The sequence below is a fragment of the Chanodichthys erythropterus genome, chromosome 19 (genome assembly GCF_024489055.1).
Source record: "Chanodichthys erythropterus isolate Z2021 chromosome 19, ASM2448905v1, whole genome shotgun sequence".
NCBI classification, from domain to species: Eukaryota; Metazoa; Chordata; class Actinopteri; order Cypriniformes; family Xenocyprididae; genus Chanodichthys; species Chanodichthys erythropterus.
The window spans coordinates 6,815,983-6,832,110 of record NC_090239.1 but is presented as its reverse complement, the minus strand read 5'-3'; the positions used below and the strand labels follow the sequence as shown (position 1 = coordinate 6,832,110).

Below are 16,128 nucleotides of genomic sequence, written 5' to 3'. Positions count from 1 at the left end.
CGTTGGTCTGTTATTGTAGGGACATCGAATTTCCCCGTCCCTAAACAAACTGTGATTGATTGCATGTCAGTCAAATGTCCTCTTGGGCTGTCCTTGGCCAATGAAAGCTGCAGTAGAGTCCAGACCTTCTTCCGTGGATACTATTGGAAGGTCTGGCAATGTGAAACAACATTTGAGTAGATATAAAGTAATTGGGGATCATTGCACTTTTATCATTAGAATGCAGCATGCGTTTTATACATGTAACAATCATGTGGAATATGCATGGATTTGGTAACTGGAAAATGGAATATTTGGAATATGTATGGATTTAGTATATGGATTTACCCCTCATTAATTTTGTCATTGTTTCTTTTGTTTGATCTCATCAGCTGCAACCAACACAGATGATGACCCATGCTATGACTACACCATTCTTGACAAACATGATATAAGCCCAGATGATTTCTTTGCTGTTTATAATTATATATATGGATACGAGGGCACTCTAGTTGAAAGGGATGGCTGGTATAGATTCTTCTTTAATGGATCGAGTGCTCAGATGCCTGAGTGGTGTTTCAGTTCAATGTCATGTGGAGGTTTTAGTTCTCTGTGGCTCGATGGCTCTCATCCTCAGCTGGAAGATGGAGTTGTTACTCGTGACGTCTATGGCTCTTATTACAAATCGTGCAGATACTACAGATCCAACCCAATCCAAGTCAAAGCTTGTGCTGAAAATTATTATGTCTACAAACTTGTAAAACCTAATCGAAAGATCCCAGACCCCGCATATTGTGCAGGTACAGTCATTCTCCATCATAATGTACAATAGCGAGACACAATGTCACAATAAGAACTTGCCAATTTTAAAAGGCTGTTACTATATACTATATTCAAATTTCTTTTTTTTTTTTTTTTGGTCATTTTAATTTTAGTTTTAAATATTTCTATTTATTTTGTTTTTGTAAATGTAGTAAATATAGTTGCCAAGGTTACCTTTATAATGTAAAGTTTAAGTTTTTCATGTAATATTTACATTTTATTACAATTTCAATGAAATTTTTTTATAGATTTAGTTAGCAACACTGATTTTAACAGTAAAACAATTCATGAAACAGCAAAATATCAAAAAATATAGAGCCACTGAAGTGACATTTGAAACTTCTTAGTGTGCATTAAATACTTGTTAAAGCTAACACCAAAAAATAAAAACAAAGTACTATACTCACATGCTATTGAGTTCAGTGTATGTAGTGTTCTTGTTTTCACATGCAGTAATTTTTCATAGGCATGTAACATTTCTAGTGTACATATGAAAGTCTTAGTGTTTGAAAAAACAAAATAAAAAATCACTCACATCTGATTTTTAACTCAAAATAGTTATTGATACGTATACTTTTTGACAACTACCGAATTGCTGTGAGTAGAAATCAAATAACTACGTTTTCTCTTTAATTTTTCTTAACAGTTGTCGCTAGTCCACCGAGTGTTGACCCCTGCTACAGTTATAACAGTCTGGATGAGCCGTGGAGAGCAAATCAAATTTTGACTGATGATTACAGCAATATAAGATGCGATGGTGATGTCAACTGGAATGGCTGGTACAGGCTGTTCGTCAATGGTCAGAGTGCCCAGATGCCAGAGTCATGTGTTAGTTATGGCAGGTGTGGCACATATCATGCAATGTGGCTTAACGGCCCTCACCCACAGCTAGAAGATGGAGTGGTCACCCGGCAGGTCTGTGGTTCCACTTTGAGAAACTGCTGTGGTTACACATTTCGTCCCATTCAAGTCAAAGCTTGTCCAGGAAATTATTATGTGTATGAGTTTTTCAGGCCAATAAACTGTGCAGCTTACTGTGCAGGTAAACACATTGTTTTCTTTTTGTAATGTATATATAATTTAATTATAATTCTGAAAATGATTGACATTAATTTATAAACATTTCCCATTTCAGAAGTCACAAACCCGACAACAATGTACACAACAGCAGAGGCAATCCCAGTCACAGAAATCAGTGGTAAAGTATTTTGATCAGAGATTTGAGTTTGTCATTTATTGACATTACATTTTCTCAATATCAGATGTCACCAACATTAACTCAACACCAGTGTATCAGGGTTATTATCGAAAACTAAAACCATCTAATGTTTTCATTATAAAATAAATGTTAAGTGAAATAAAATAAAAATGCCAAATGACAAGAAATGTGACTGAAAGTCAAGAAAACTGATGGGAATCTGTTGTATTTAACAGCTGAAAGGATCAATGGACAAACATCAGGTAGGCTAATCATTCTTCTGCTTGGGGTCAGCTTCCTCATGAAATAAACCCCCCTCGTGGAAGAAGAAAGCCGTCGTATTTAAAACTGTGACAAAGAGCCCTTTCCAGGATGAACTAAACCCTAGATTTTCAAAAGTATGTGAAGTTCGTGGCTCCATTGTTGCAGTAAACTTGCATGACATTCATGAATTAATCATTTATTAGATGCACGCTGGTCTGTTAATTTTAGGGACATCGAATTTCCCCGTCCCTAAACAAACTGTGATTGATTGCATGTCAGTCAAATGTCCTCTTGGGCTGTCCTTGGCCAATGAAAGCTGCAGTAGAGTCCAGACCTTCTTCCGTGGATACTATTGGAAGGTCTGGCAATGTGAAACAACATTTGAGTAGATATAAAGTAATTGGGGATCATTGCACTTTTATCATTAGAATGCAGCATGCGTTTTATACATGTAACAATCATGTGGAATATGCATGGATTTGGTAACTGGAAAATTGAATATTTGGAATATGTATGGATTTACCCCTCATTAATTTTGTCATTGTTTCTTTTGTTTGATCTCAGCAGCTGCAACCAACACAGATGATGACCCATGCTATGACTACACCATTCTTGACAAACATGATATAAGCCCAGATGATTTCTTTGCTGTTTATAATTATATATATGGATACGAGGGCACTCTAGTTGAAAGGGATGGCTGGTATAGATTCTTCTTTAATGGATCGAGTGCTCAGATGCCTGAGTGGTGTTTCAGTTCAATGTCATGTGGAGGTTTTAGTTCTCTGTGGCTCGATGGCCCTCATCCTCAGCTGGAAGATGGAGTTGTTACTCGTGACGTCTATGGCTCTTATTACGAATCGTGCAGATACTACAGATCCAACCCAATCCAAGTCAAAGCTTGTGCTGAAAATTATTATGTCTACAAACTTGTAAAACCTAATCGAAAGATCCCAGACCCCGCATATTGTGCAGGTAAAGTCATTCTCCATCATAATGTACAATAGCGAGACACAATGTCACAATAAGAACTTGCCAATTTTAAAAGGCTGTTATAGGTTCCCCAGCAACATTTGAACCAGTGTTATTTTACAATCATTTATATACTATATAAAAAATATATACTATATTCAAATTTTTTTTTTTTGTTTTTTTTTTTTTGGTCATTTTAGTTTTAGTTTTAAATATTTCTATTTATTTTGTTTTTGTAAATGTAGTAAATATAGTTGCCAAGGTTACCTTTATAATGTAAAGTTTACGTTTTTCATGTAATATTTACATTTTATACCAATTTCAATGGTATAAATTCAATTTAGTTAACAATAACAACACTGATTTTAACAGTAAAACAATTCATGAAACAGCAAAATATCAAAAAAAATATAGAGCCACTGAAGTGACATTTGAAACTTCTTAGTGTGCATTAAATACTTGTAAAAGCTAAAACCAAAAAATAAAAAAACTATACTCATGCTATTGAATTCAGTGTATGTAGTGTTCTTGTTTTCACATGCAGTAATTTTTCATAGGCATGTAACATTTCTAGTGTACATATGAAAGTCTTAGTGTTTGAAAAAACAAAATAAAAAATCACTCACATCTGATTTTTAACTCAAAAGCTCAAAATAGTTATTGTTACGTATACTTTGTGACAACTAGCAAATTGCTGTGAGTAGAAATCAAATAACTAAGTTTTCTCTTTAATTTTTCTTAACAGTTGTCGCTAGTCCACCGAGTGTTGACCCCTGCTACAGTTATAACAGTCTGGATGAGCCGTGGAGAGCAAATCAAATTTTGACTGATGATTACAGCAATATAAGATGCGATGGTGATGTCAACTGGAATGGCTGGTACAGGCTGTTTGTTAATGGTCAGAGTGCCCAGATGCCAGAGTCATGTGTTAGTTATGGCAGGTGTGGCACATATCATGCAATGTGGCTCAACGGCCCTCACCCACAGCTAGAAGATGGAGTGGTCACCCGGCAGGTCTGTGGTTCCACTTTGAGAAACTGCTGTGGTTACACATTTCATCCCATTCAAGTCAAAGCTTGTCCAGGAAATTATTATGTGTATGAGTTTTTCAGGCCAATAAACTGTGCAGCTTACTGTGCAGGTAAACACATTGTTTTCTTTTTTAATGTATATATAATTTAATTATAATTCTGAAAATGATTGACATTAATGTATAAACATTTCCCATTTCAGAAGTCACAAACCCGACAACAATGTACACAACAGCAGAGGCAATCCCAGTCACAGAAATCAGTGGTAAAGTATTTTGATCAGAGATTTGAGTTTGTCATTTATTGACATTACATTTTTTCAATATCAGATGTCACCAACATTAACTCAACACCAGTGTATCAGGGTTATTATCGAAAACTAAAACCATCTAATGTTTTCATTACTTGAAATAAAATAAAATGTTAAGTGAAATAAAATATATAAACTTTTTTTTAAATTATTTATTTCAATGAGTTGCCAAATGCATTTTGATGCCTAAACACCTAAATAAATTAATATCAAATTAATTTTATTAGAACACCCAGTTCAACATTTATTCCAGCTGTGATTGTGAAACTAATGGCTAAATATGGGATCATGTAAACTTTGCTCCAGCTATAGTCATTAATCCTGTGGTTCTCCTCTTAGTTGAAGGAGATCACTGTTCTGAGCTCAACTGCACTGAGGATGAAAGCTGTGAAGAGGAACATGGTGTTTACAGCTGCTTCTGCAAGGACAGCCATAACAGTTCTCAGCGTGGCTCCTTTGGTTGGACTCATTTCAAATATGTTTATCATTGATTATATATTTGTTTTTGATCACTGCTGACATTCTCTTGACTTTTTTCTCTCTCAGATTTCATTCAAACCTGTGATAGCAGCTCTGGCTTCATGTCTCTGTCTCGCTGTCAGCTCTTTGAGGCTGGTTTTTCTTCTGACATCTTACACCTCAATGATCCCAGCTGCAGAGGAACAGTCCGGAATGGCAGAGTGGAGTTCTGTTTTGACAACAATGACCACATCTGTGGTACAAGTCTTGTGGTAGGAATCATTACGTACATGCTCAAATGGTCAAAAGAACAACAAACCTTTTTTTTTTTTTTAAATCATATAATTCTTAGCAATTCTTTAAAGTACAAATATAATGCAAGCATTATGTCCCAACAGGCCAATGGCACCCACTTCATCTATGAGAACTTTATTCTGGGGGTTTCTGGATCTGGGAATATAATCAGCAGGGAAAAATATCTGAGGATCCATTTCAGCTGTGTGTACCCACAGACCCAATCACTCACAATGGACATCAACCCTCTGGAGAGGTGGGACTCACTTATTTAGAATAAATAAATTCTAAATACATAAAACCAAGAGACTCTAAATTGCTTTCAAATTATTTGTTTGTTATTTCAACAGCATTGTGCACAGGATCCTTCCTGCTGGTCAAGGGACCTATCAGGTCAGGATGATTCCCTATCAGGATGCTGAATTCTCACACCCCTTCACTGGGAGTGTGAACGTAGAGCTGAACCAAACTATTTTTGTGGAAGTTCGTGTTGATGGAGTCGACAGCCGTCAGTTTGCTTCGGTGATTGACACATGTTGGGCTACACCTGTGAATGATCCCCATTCCTCTGTCCGCTGGGACCTCATTATTGACATGTAAGCCATGTTATTATATTTTATTTTATTTTTTTTAATAAATACATTTTAAACTTCAGATATGCAAATGGTTTGGGCCAAACTCTGAGCTCAGGGCCCTCCCCTTGGACAGCACAGCAAATACTCATAACCTTTACTCTGTGGCTCAGGGAGCCAGGGAGGCTCTGGCAGTTCAGGGGACCAGGATGGATTGGTTTCCGTGGCCTTGCCATGGGAGCTTGGCTCAATCACTATGGCCAGGGATGTATGGCCCAGACACACACAAATGCTAGCGCCATTATAGGCAATGCAATGTTCTCTGGGCTGAACTCCACATTGTGACCGTCTCTGAACTTTCTGGGAACGTTACTAGGTGACAGGTTACCCCGCTAAAACATTCTAAGGACGTTCCTATTGTGTTAAGGACGTTGTCTAGTAATGTTCCCAGAACGTTCAGAGATGGTCACGATGTGGAGTTCTTTTAAGGTTTGGGGGACGTTATTTGGTGGACCTTCAGGGAACATTCAGGACGTTCTGTAAATGTTTAGGGGATTATTACTATAGGATGTTCTGATAACTTCCCAAATGTCCTCTTTGTAATGTTCTTGTGCGACCATAAAATAACCAAAATAGAACGTCCCCCTAAACTCATATCGGGAACGTTATTAAATGACTAACAGAGGACCGTGTGGGAACATTCTGTTAACGTAAAGTTGTAGAAGTAAAGTTTGAAGTCACCGTTATGGAGGTGAGCATTTGCTTTAGATGGGCTCTCGAGTCTTGATATTCTAACATTAGTTTTTTTTTGTTTTGTTTTTTGGCTGCTTTAACTGTATTATTAAGACAAGTTTGTTACAGCAAAAATTGCAAGAAAAATGATCAGATGAAGCTCTGATCAGATGGCTTTGGTTATTTAGTGATGGTGGTTCAATCATCATGGAGTGTCCTGATTCTTTCCAGAGACTAAATTCTGAGTGTATTAACTGTCTAATAGACACACAGACATCATGAATCAGCGTATGAACCTCAACAATGGTCACACTAAACAAAAATCTTTTTTGTGCCTTTCGTAGCTTGTTTTGTGATGCTCAGAGTTAATCTGTTTATCTGAAAATGTTGTCACCATTGTTGAGGTTCATACGCAGAATCTTGATGTCTGAATATTTTCTACACAATGATGAAAACGTTCCAATTAACAAAGCGAGACAGGATCGTATGCATTATCATAGGACTACAACATGAAAGAAATACAATTTTCAGAAATCAGTGAATTAACAATGAGCACCATTTTTTTTTTTTCCTCTCACAATTCTTTTTGAAACAAATGTGCTTTAAAAACACACAATGACAATAATTGGAAAAAATATTGAAGCTGAAACATCAAGGCTCAGGAGCCCAACTAAAGCAAGCGCTTACTTCTGTAACGGTTACATTTATACATTTTGATAAAACATCAACACTTCATTAAGAAGATTTGAATGAAATAAAGTCAGGGGTGCGTTTCCCGAAAGCATCGTTGGTGAACCATGGTCGTAAGTCCCATTGAACTCTATTGTTAACGATGGAACACTTGCGACCATAGTTCGCTTTGGGAAACGCACCCCAGAGTGGTTTGTAATAAGTGCAGATGCTGAGATCTAGAGAGATCTGTCAGTGTTTAATGTTCTGTTATCTGAGTTTTGTGGGTCACCATTGTGCTGGAGAGCTTCAGTCAGTGATGATCCAGAAACACTGATGTTCTGCTGCATGTTATTTTATTTAAAGGCTGTAGTCACTGTGTAGTTGCTGATGCAGTGATACAGCAATTAGCTCATGCATGTGCTGTTGGCAGTTGATGACTTACTGCAAGAGAGTTGTGTTTTAAAGAAAAGGTTTCATAATAATAATCCAGTAAATATCTGTAAAGAGCTTTTTTTCTGTAAAAACATCCCCACTAAGGATGTTGTCTAGTATGTTCCCAGTACGTTCACAGCATAGACTGTAAAATGTTCACAGACAGTCACGATGTGGAGTTCTTTTAAGGTTTGGGGGACATTTTTTGGTGGACCTTCACAGAACATTCAGAACGTTCTCTGAACGTTTAGGTAACCATATTTTATTTGGAAATGTTCTCAGAACGTCCCTGCTGCCCTTGTCAAAAAATTGAATTGAAAATTAGAGCTAAACTGACTAACAAAAGTGGCTGTTTAAACAAAACACTATTTTTTTTTCTTTAACGTCTTACAGAAAAGAACAAAGCTCTTTACTGGATTATTATTATGAAACCTTTTCTTTGAAACGCAAATCTCTTGCAGTAAGTCATTAGCTGACAACAGCACATGCTTGAACTAACTGCTGCATCAGCAACTACACAGTTACTGTCTTTAAATAAAGCGACATGCAGCAGAATGTCAGTGTTTCTGGATCATCACTGACTGAAACACAGGCTCTACTCTCCAGCACAATGGTGACCCACAAAACTCAGATAACAGAACATTAAACACAGACAGATCTCTCTAGATCTCAGCATCTTCACTTATTACAAACCACTCTGACTTTGTTTCTTTCATTCAAATCTTCTTAATGAAGTGTTGATGTTTTATCAAAATTTAAAATGTCACCGTTACGGAGGTAAGCGCTTGTTTTAGTTGGACTCCTAAACCTTGACATTTTAACTCTAATTTTTTCCACTTCTTATAACTGTGTGTTTCTAAAGCACATTTATTATAAAGAAAATTGTGAAAAAAATGAAAATGTCTGATTAAATGCATTTGGTTGATCATTGTTAATGATTTCATCACATTATTCACTGATCTCTGAATGTTGTGTTTCTTTCATGTTGTAGTCCTATGGTAATGCAAAAAATGCTGTCTTGCTTTGATAATTGGAAGGTTTTCAACATCACAGAACATAGAAATTATTCAGACAGGATCAAGATTCTGCGTAAGAACCTCAACAATGGTGACAACATTTTCAGATAAACTCTGAGAATCACAAGCTACTAAAGTCAAAAAAAGATTTTAATTTATTGTCACCATTGTTGAGATACATACGCTGATTCATGATGTCTGTGTGAGTCTAAAAGATGTTGCTCAAATCTCTGTCTGAATAAGGAATTAAAAAAAAAAAAAAATTAATCAATGCTAGACTAACAGTTAATACACAGAATTTAGTCTCTGAAAAAGATCAGAACACTCCATTATGATGATTGAGTCACCATCACTAAATAACCAAGTCAATCTGGTCAGAATTTCATCTGACCATTTGTCGTTAATTTTTTGCTGTAACAAGCGTGTTTTAAAAAACACAGTTAAAGCAGCCAAAGAAAATCGACTAATTCTATAATTGCTTTTATCGGCTGAGACCTATTATTGGCCTATACATTGGTGTGTCTCACTGATGTTCCTTTTTCTTTTTTTTTTCTTTTTTTTTTAAATTCATGATTATCATTCTCAATATGTACAGGTGTCCCAGTCCAAATGATAAAGTGGAGATTCTGCAGAATGGTGTTTCCACATCCAGCCGTTTCTCCTTCAGCATGTTTATCTTCACTGCAAACTCCTCAAAGGTTTACCTGCACTGCTCTATTCACCTTTGCCTTCTGTCAGACAATCGCTGCTCAGTGGTGAGTTTACAAATCCTGTAACAAAATAATGTTTCATAAATGGAGTTCACATACACATAATGGATATTTGTGGTTGTCTTCTGCTGTGGATGCCTGTGATAATTATTTGATGACTTAAATTGACATACAGCCTGAATGTCCTGTCTTTGTTACTTTTAGCACTGTGACTCGGAACAAAGCGGGAGAGAGGGCAGATCTGTGGACATCCATGAGCGTACTTCCATATCCATGGGTCCATTGATGTGGTCTAACAGTAGCAAAGGTGATGGAATAAAAAGATAAATTTAGTTTTTGTTGTGTGGTCTATTGTTCATGCATATCTGACATAGTTGATGTGTGCAAATGATCACAAAACACACGCTACTTTTCATTCATAGGTGAACAGTTCCCAAACCAAGTGGAGGGATCCAGGGCTTCATGTCTGTGTGCTTCTCTGATGATGTTACTAATTTCTATGATGAGTGTCCTGATATCCTTTTAGAATATTTCCACTAAGAATAATTTTAGGAATTCTCCCTGTAATCTCTTTTCGACGAATGTTTTGTAATTTCCTTTTGGTGAACATGCTGATCTTACCATATGTTACTATATCTCCTTATGTTAAAAAATACTATGGTGCTTTGCGGACATTGTTGAATTGATTTTATTTTGATAAATGTAACCAATCTTTTTACTCATGGGATGGAATATTCAAAATATATTTTAAAATGACTAAGCAAACTGATTTCTGTTTGGTTTTGGTGATTTGTGTCAGTTCAAAATCTTTGTGTTTTCATTCATGAGCCAATAATTAGTATACCTATTGATTTAGGCTATATCTCATGTTTCAGACACTGCAAATGCATGTGTCATTTACTGTGAATAACTAATGCTTGACCAGCCATGGCTGTGTTTCACAAAAGCATTGTAAACCTATAGCAAGATCATGAAACCATCATTCTCTATGATCTACTCATGATGCTTTTGAGAAACTCAGTCCATGTTAATTAGAAAACTTGAAAAAATGCATTGTTTTGATGCATTTTGCAGCAGTTTGTCCTGAAGTCAGGTTATTTCTGGAACCAAACCAGAAACGTGATATACGTCATCCTGCATTCAACACTCTAAACAGTAAAAGAAGAATAGTCAGGTTTACTAATTCATTATGGGGTTCAGTGGAAGCTTTAAGGTCTTTTTCATCACAATTGCAAGAATTCCTTTCATCAAGAACACAAAACAACAATCAATCAATCAATCAATCAATCAATTGTTTGTCATAATTAAGCAAAGTAATTTCAGTTGATGATCTGCATTTGCAGGATTTATGACAGACATGGGTGGTGCAAGAAACAAGCTTATCCAATGAAGGCATTTCTTGCTGTCATTTAAGCGGCAACAGAATGTGCTCGGTGCACCAACTTCTGTTGAACACATCTGTTACGAGGCTTGGGTTCATTCGTAAGTTGAAAGTTCGAAAGTTGGGGTTAAGTGTCTTCCTCCAGGGCTCAGTGGTGATGGCTCATGCTCATGGCTTGTTCATTAGTGGACTTAGTGAACTTGCAACCTTCAGGTTATCATTCAGACATTTTACCTGTGGGTCTGGTAAACAAGCAAACAAACAAAAAATGTAGTATCAAACGGCAAGACAACTGCAAATACAACACAGTTAAACTAAAATACACTTAAAATAAAACTAAAATAAAAATGATAATGACTAGGAATTAAATTAGTTTTATTTTGTGATGCACAGTATATTATAAAAGATTTTGCAGTCCATCAGTACCAATTATACAATATTTCTTTCTAAATAGCAATGCACACAGAAACAGACTGCTCATATCATTTGAATTCTGTCATGTCACATTAAAAGGAAAATGAAAAACTGCTTTAGGTGTTGAGAAACTTTCCAGACAATATTTTCACAATGAATTTGCAGATATGACTTGAATGAATTATACTCATTCAATAGCAAATATTCTAAAAGTATCATGTATTTCAAAATGATAATTTCAAGTTATGCTAAATCTGTAAATGATGTTTGTCACAAAATTGTATCTCAGATATAGTTGCTTCTATTCATTCAATATGACTCAACTTATTTTGTGATATTAATTTATTTTGTATAAACTTCCATCCATCTCTATTCCAATTTCTTTATCAAAATCAAGTCGATTTGCGGCGGAAGAGTATCCTTTGACCTGACGCACAATGCACTCCAAAAAATGCTGGGTTAAAAACAACCCAAGTTGGGTTGAAAATGGACAAACCCAGAAATTGGGTTGTTTTAACCCAGTGGTTGGGTTAAATGTTTGCCCAACGTGATGGGTAGTTTTATTTAACTCAACTGTTGTATACAAATTACTGTATTGCTTGCTTAAAATGAACCCAAAATATGATGGAAATTAACATTTATTAATATGTTTAATAAATGAGCATTTATTAATAAGACAATGAATAATAAACAATAAACATTTATTAAATTGCTTATTAATAAATGTACACCTTTTGATTATTATTGTTGCCTCTTGTTGCCTCATTTTTAATCAGTAGTTGGGTTAAATAAAACTACCCAGCAGGTTGGGCAAACATTTAACCCAACCACTGGGTTAAAACAACCCAATTGCTGGGTTTGTCCATTTTTTGTCCAATGTTTTTAACCAAACATTTTTTAGAGTGTGTAATGACAAATGCTGAGGTGCAGAGGATAGAGCAAAACAAAAAAGTCATAATTAAGATTAAGGTAATATTTAAAAAGAAATGGTGTCTAAGCTTACAATACTCCTACATCCTGTGTAATACATCACATCAGGGGTTACTCATTTGGCACAAGTCAACTTGCACATTCTGCGTATACAGTTGTCCACCAGAAGCTAGTTATTTGAATTTATAAAGTTTTAAATATGGATATTTATGGAAACATTTTTTTACAAAAATGCATCGCTTCGCTTCAGAAGGGCTTTATTAATCCACTAGAATGATATTTTTTATGGATGGATGCATTATTTTTGGCTTCAAAACGTGTCCCCCCATTCAAAGCCATTATAAACCTTGGAGGACTAAAGATATTTTTAAATATATCTCTGTTTGTGTTTGTCTAAAAGAAGATAGTTGTATACACATAGGATGGCTTGAGGGAGAGTAAATCATGGGATAATTTTCATTTTTGGGTGAACTATCCCTTTAATATAATTTTTACTTCTAAAAACATTTTGTGCAGTCTGTATATTGCTTTTTCCCTCACAGTGATTTATCTCATATATTTAATGTGAAAGTTTGTGTATCAACTTCTAATTAAAGAACTAAAAGTGATGATACACAGGGCAACTTTTTGAGCAAAATTGATTATGCGGGTCATTATGTAGGTCATTATGCACATCTTTGTCTTCTCAGGTGTGAATCACAGCATTATTCATGAAGATTCACGCCTCCCGCATACTGTCTTTCTTGACAAAAAGTGTCTTACAAAATTTAAATCAATATTTAGTTTTGTATGTACGAGTAGGCAGGATCATTTTACATCATTTTGAAGCAAATATTCTAGTCTACAACCTCCAATACCCAGAAGTCTTGTGAACACAGATTTAATATTTGTTTTGTGGCCATATTTCAGTGACTTAAGTTTTTTATTTTTTTCAATAACCACGCATAAAGGTTTTCTCTCAAAAATACAAACATGTACATACATGTTGCTCACATATGGTAGCCTAGTTGTGCTGAATACAGTGTAGAGACAATTTTGCCATTAATATGTTTATAAGCAACTGAAAAAAGCACAAATTTCAGGGCATGTCAAAACTTCTCCAGGGCCCCAAAAATCTCAGACTGTGGAGGATGTGGATGGATGCACTTTCTTCGGTTCATACTCGTTTGGTAACGAATTATAAATCTCGGATGTGTCAGGATATTTATTAATATTTCTCCGGTTGTCTTCGTTAGAAACAAGAAAGTCATATACACCTAGGATGGCTTGAGGGTGAGTAAAGCTTGGGGTAATTTTCATTTGAAAGTGAACTAATCATTTAAAATTTCTGTCATTCTGTTTTTATGCTTTTGTAATTCCAGAATCCACCTGTCCGGCAAATGGGAAGGATGCCAGTGTAATGATGGAAATGTGTTAAATGGAGATCGCTGTGTGCCCCCCACTGGTTGTGGTTGCCACTACTCTGGGCGTTATCGGCAGGCTGTGGTTCGATGTGGTTCGGGATTGGTAAAAAAAAGCTGGTAATAGTGCCACATATATATACGTGTACCTTGAATTGTTGTTATTGGAGAGACTGAACAACTGATAGTCAACTGATGCTGAGCTATGCCTACGTGGCCTGCCTGAACTAATGCTTGTGCTAGATTTGTTTAAACTGTACAACACTTGAACTTAGCAAACCTTATAATTACTTTGTTTTGTATTATCTTCATTATACTGTTCCAAAATGCTCAGGTGTCCCAATCCAGATCACAATACAGTGGACTTGGCTGGATGTGGAAACAACATTCTGCAGTGTTTCTCTTTTAAAATGTCTATCTTCACTGCAAACTCCACAAAAGTTTACCTGCACTGCACTATTCAGACAGACATACTTAGTGGTGAGTTTTAACATACACAAGTATTTTCATATTTTACTTATGGACATGGATATATGTGTGGGTATTAAATTAATCAAATTTATCAATTTATCAAGTCAATGGAGAAAATGCCAGTTGTGTATAGTAGTTACATCATCTACCAGTAGAGGGCCTGATGGAGCCATGCTGACCTTGATTCCTTGGTTGACAGAACTTGGTTGTCTTTTCATCTGTATTTTAGAATTGTGACTCTGAACACCACCGGAGAGAGGGCAGATCTGTGAAATTCCATGACAGTGCTTCCATATCCATATTGATGTGGTCTGACAGTAACAAAGGTGACTTAAAAAAAAAAAAAAAAAAAAAATGTTTATGTATATCTGAATATGAAATGAGCAAGCGTTGTAGTTCTGTACCGCTCACATACTCTGGAACACAGAGAAATGATACAAAGAGTAAAAAGTCTCCCAGTGCTATTAAACATCAGCGCTCTTGAATCACTGTTTGCCCAATCAACTGACTGCTGTGTAATCTCTGTTCACAGATATGCCTCTGCCACGCCAAGTGCAAGTATCCAGGGCTCCATGGCTGTGTGGTTTTCTATCACTTATATCTCTGACGAGTGTCCTGATATTCTTCTAGAATATTTCCACTAAGAATCACCATCATTTCTTTTACACACCTAGTCTAAATCTTTTACTTATCCTTATCTCAATGAATGTGGCACTGATGTCATGCTGTTACAAGCTTTATATATACATGACCTTTGGGTGTTTATGTAGAAAATCACAACCTTTAAAATATTTAATACACCGATAGACTGGTAATCTGACGGAATGATCATTTTATAAAACAAATAATTGTATAAATCTAGTCTAACTAATGTTGTGAGAATAAAGTGTATAATATGAGATAAACTGATTGTGCATGAATTTTGCTCGTTTTTTTTAATAACATATTTGTCATTTGCTGTGGGTGTGCATTTACCATACAGTCTGATTAAGTGTTTGGGATCCTCATGTTTGCATCTTAAATAAAGCTGTTTTGCTGCATTTTATTTGCATTATATTATTTATCATAATAACAGAAACATGTTGTAGTTTTCTTGCATATGTCACTTCTGTAAATAACTTTTAACTTGTAAATTTCTTGTATATTTGTACTTTTACTGAAAAACGTTACATAAGAAACCATCAAATTTCTAATTTATCATGAAGCATAAAAAATTTTGCACACACATTGTTAAAGGTACACTATGTAACTTTTGGACCACCTAGCGGTCCACCTAACAAAAACAAAACTGCATGCATTTTGCTGAAGAACATTGTTTTGGTTGTGCTTCGGCTCTGTGTGACTGCGGATGAATATGGTTACCTGCTGCAACGTAATGAAATGACCCTTCACAAAAGCAATCCCGTCATTTCTAGTAGGCTTACCATAGTAAATCTGGGTAAATTCAATGAATAAATATAAATGTAAGGCAGCAACAGTGTGCTTGCTTAAAAACAGCAGCGAACATCATACCGTGACAGACATGCCATAGATTCTCCTCACTCAACAGTATAAGAAATTAAAAACTGGTTTAAAGAACACTGCTGAGAAATAACTCCTAGTTTCAGTAGTGGTCCGCCTACCGTTTTAGAATTATGAGAATCTGAGACATGCAGTTCAGCATCTCATTATTCTGTCAACTTTTGAAGAGACAATCTCTGCTGCCATTTCAGCTTAGGTAAGGTTAATCTCATCTGGCTTTACTTTTACACTCTTTCAGTCATTTTATGTTTCTTCCCCCCCCCCCTATACATCCTTGAATACCGTATTGCATTGATTTGTTTGTCGAAATCTGTTACTTAAAATAACTAAAGTGAAGTAACTGTTTATTACTTTACACAATCAGTAACGATAATGCTAAAGGATGCTATTCTGTCTGAGAGATTGTGTTCTAAATGGCACAAAACTAACCAATTTGGCCAAATAATAAAAAGTTTACATATTCATTGGCAAATTTTATATAGTAGTAGTATTGGTGCAGTAAAATAATGAGTGGCACAATATCACCACTGAAAGTATAAATGTTTATA

General features: G+C 35.6%; 1 pseudogene; it reads left to right on the top strand.

Moving 5' to 3' along the window:
• The first annotated feature begins 260 nt into the window (after positions 1–260).
• On the top strand, positions 261–14,703 carry LOC137008317 (pancreatic secretory granule membrane major glycoprotein GP2-like; annotated as a pseudogene).
• Positions 14,704–16,128: the final 1,425 nt, after the last annotated feature.